Source organism: Chrysochloris asiatica, unplaced genomic scaffold (assembly GCF_000296735.1).
Source record: "Chrysochloris asiatica unplaced genomic scaffold, ChrAsi1.0 scaffold00506, whole genome shotgun sequence".
NCBI lineage: Eukaryota > Metazoa > Chordata > Mammalia > Afrosoricida > Chrysochloridae > Chrysochloris > Chrysochloris asiatica.
Genome location: NW_006409024.1, coordinates 279,439 through 283,254, shown reverse-complemented (window position 1 = coordinate 283,254; position 3,816 = coordinate 279,439). Strand labels below are relative to the sequence as shown.

Sequence of the window (3,816 nt, the reverse complement as noted above, 5' to 3'; positions counted from 1 at the left end):
GGAAATGGGCATAAGACACTTGTGGTACAATAGTGAATAACTGCCATCAGGACTGACTGTGAGGGTCGAAAATGTAGAGGCAGATTTTGTTGTTTTTGTTGTTGTTGTTGTTTTTGGCAAAAGGAGGGGAGTGATTGATTTTGCAGCCCAGGAGTGGAGGTCCCTGGGATCATCAAGTGAGAAGAACGGAGAGTGTGACCCTACTCAGAGAGGCAGTGAAGCCAGGCATAGAGACAGAGATGATGACGTGGACAGATGGAGTGGCTGGGAACAAGGGACTCAGGGAGTGAAAGGAGCTGTTTGCTGACAGCCAGGTGGGCAGGCCTGTGGGGTGTATCCTTTGGTTATTTGATGATGCATGGAGGGGATTGTAATCATTGCAATGAAATGAAATACGATAGGATGAATGTGAAGCTGAAGTGGGATAGAGGTAAATAATGATGTATGCACAACTTTGGAAAAACAGGGCTCTGTGATACAGGGATTGAGAAACAGTTGGAATGGGGGAAATAATGTTAAGATGTTTGGCTGTCTTTTGAATCTTGGTTTCCCTGGCACATCACTATAAAATAGACACTTGAGGGGGAGAGAAAGGAATAGCCAGAAATACCACCATAGAAACCTTATAAGTCCATCTTCTGTCTATAACTGATTGGAATACCTAAAATGGGGATAAAACATGCCTAGTGAAGAAGGCTGCCTGTGGAGCCTCTGTATTACATAAGACCATAGGTGGAATAGGGAACAGTATCCAGAATCTTCTAAGATGGGAAATTTCCACTTGAGAGGACAAGCAGACCAGCCTGGAGCGGCTAGAGGAACAGAAGACACTTCTTGAAAGAAAGATCGACAGGAAAAATAGAAAACAATATAGTCAGCCCAACTGATTACTATAAGAACAAGCAAGTTGCTTGCCCAGGAGACATCAAGGCAAGTGGTTGGGTCCCCTGAGGGCAAACATCCTTCTAAGAGTAAGACTCAATGGAATACATGCTCTGATTGGTGACCACATTCGTCACCGATAAGGGGAAATGAGGGAAAAACAGCAATGAAGCTGCGAGCATTCAATAGACTCCTGTGAACCCAGCTGGAGACCTGGTTGGCCAGCAGTGTGGCAAGACCTGGGGATTCTTGGGCCCAAAGTCAGTGACATAGCCACATAGTACTAGAGTGGAGAGTGAAGCGTCCAGCTGATAAAAAGAGAGGGCATATGCATAAGTACACCCACATTTGCAGATAATACCCACTTGAACTGGCTTTAATGACTGGATGATCAGAGCTCAACTAGAAGAAGAAAAAAGAGGAAAAAAAGAGTAATCTCATACAATTTGATGAACTTGACCTATGCTCAAAAGAGGGAACAAATCTTCACAGCAAGGATTATTCCCACCGCCTTCATACACAGAGTGAACAGGGATGGGCAACATGGACATTGGCTACCCAGAATGGGGGTGCTACAGAGGGAAGACGTGACTGACTTACAAACTTTCAAGAGGGAACCTAGATCCAGTGGGCGTGGAGCAAGGTAGAAACTCCACTGAGTAGTGGAGATCAATCTGTCTAGGTGGTGCTGATGAAAGGAGATGCGGATAGGTCTCTTGTGATACACCAGTGAATAATTGTTATTAGGTCTGATTGTGAGAGTTGGAAATATAAAGGTAGACATTTTGTAGCAAAAGGAGGGGAGTGATTAACTTGAAGTCTAGGAGCAGAGGTCCCTGGGACCATTAAGGGAGAGGAGCAGAGAGTGGAACCCTACTCAGAGAAGCAGAGACACCAGGGATGGAGGCAGAGATGATGACATGGAGAGATGGAGCGACTGGGGACTTTGGACCTGGAGAGGGAGAGGGGCCGTGTGCTGATGACCGGGGGGCGGGTTTGCAGGTTATACCCTCTGGTTGGTTGATGATGTGGAGGGGAATGTAGCCATGGCAGGGAAACAATGTGCGATAGGATGAATGTAAAGTTAATGTTCACCCACATAAACTAGCACATAATTCACAATAAAACATTAAAAAAAAAAACAAAAAAAAACAATCAACTCTACTATAATAAGGTAATTGTTGGTAAGTATCATGGAGTTGGTTCTGACTCATATTAATCCTGTACAGGGTTTCTGAGGCCATAAATCTTTGAGGGAGCAGGGAGCAAAAAGCCTGATCCTCATATAGATTGATGTAGAAAAGATATGACAAAATCCAATACCCATTCCTGATAAAAACACTCAACAAAGTAGGAATTGAAAGGAAATTCCTCAGCATAATTAAGAACATATATACAAAACTGACAGCCTACATTACTCTCAATGGAAAGAAACTGAAAGCCTTCCCCATGAGAACAGGTACCAAACAAAGATGCCCTTTATTACCACTCCTATTCAATATTGTTTTGGAAGTGTTAGCCAGAGATATAAGACAAGATATGGAAATTAAAGGCATCCAAATTGACAAAGAGGAAGTAAAACTCTATTTGCAGATGACATGATCCTATATATAGAAAACCCCAAAGACTCAGTAAAAAAACTACTGGAACTCATTGGAAGGTTCAGCAAAGTGGCAGAGTACAAGATCAACATACAAATATCAATTGGCTTCCTCTACAGTAACAATGACAGTGCTGAAAAGGACATTAGGAAAACAATAGCATTTACAATAGCCACCCAAAGGATGAAATATCTAGGAATAAACGTAATCAGAGAAACAAAGTACTTATGCAAAGAAAACTACAAAACACTACTACAAGAAACCAAAAGACACTTACAAAAATGCAAGAATATACCATGCTCCTGGATAGGGAGACTTAACATTGTGGAAATGTCAATACTGCCTAAAGCAATCCATAAGCATAATGCCATTCCAATCCAGATTCCAACAACATTCTTCAAAAAGATGGAAAAAACAATTACAAACTTTATATGGAAAGGAAAGAGACCCAGGATAAGCAAAGCACTGCTTAACAAGAACAACAAAGTTGGAAGCCTCTCACTCCCTGATTTCAAAATATACTACATGGCTACAGTGGTGAAAACAGTCTGGTGCTGGTACAATGAAGATACATTGTTCGATGGAACAGAATTGAGAATCTAGAAATTAATCCATCAACATACAGCCAACTCATCTTTGACAAAGGGCCAAAGTACATTGAGTGAGGAAGACATAGTCTCTTCAACAGATGGTGCTGGCAGAACTGAAAACTGATATGCAAAAGATTGAAATAAGACTTTTACTTTACACCACATACAGAAGAAGCAAACTCAGCATGGATTAAAGACCTAAATGTGAATCCTAGAATTATAACAGTCATCAATGAAAAAATAAGGACAGATTTAAGGGCTCTGATACAGGGCACACATAGACTACCAAACATTGTGAAAATTATACAAACAAAAAGAAGACAAAATAGATGACTGGGACATTCTAAAAATTAGAAATTTATGTGCATCAAAGGATTTCACAAAGGAGTAAAAAGGGAGCCCAGAGAATGGAAAAAAAAAAAATTTGCCATGACATATCAGACAAGGGACTAATTTCTAAAATTTATAGGAAATTACAACACCTCTAAAGAAAAAAACAAATAACCCAATTAAAAAATGGGCACAGGACATGAACAGACACTTCACCAAGGAAGACAATCAGGCAGTCAACAAACATATGAATATATGTTCACAATCATTAGCCATTGTTGTTGTTAGGTGCCATCAAGTCGCTACCGACTCATAGCAACCTTATGCACAGCAGAATGAAACACTGCCCATTCCTGGGCCAACCTCACTACTGTTGCCATGCTTGAGTTCATCGATGCTGCCACTTGGCCAAT

At 41.1% G+C, this 3,816-nt stretch overlaps 1 protein-coding gene across 1 annotated transcript in view; it reads right to left on the bottom strand.

Annotated features, from left to right (window-relative positions):
* The window catches only part of CNTNAP3 (contactin associated protein-like 3), a 243,023-nt gene that overhangs the window by 39,708 nt on the left and 199,499 nt on the right, over positions 1-3,816 (bottom strand). The window lies entirely within an intron of this gene.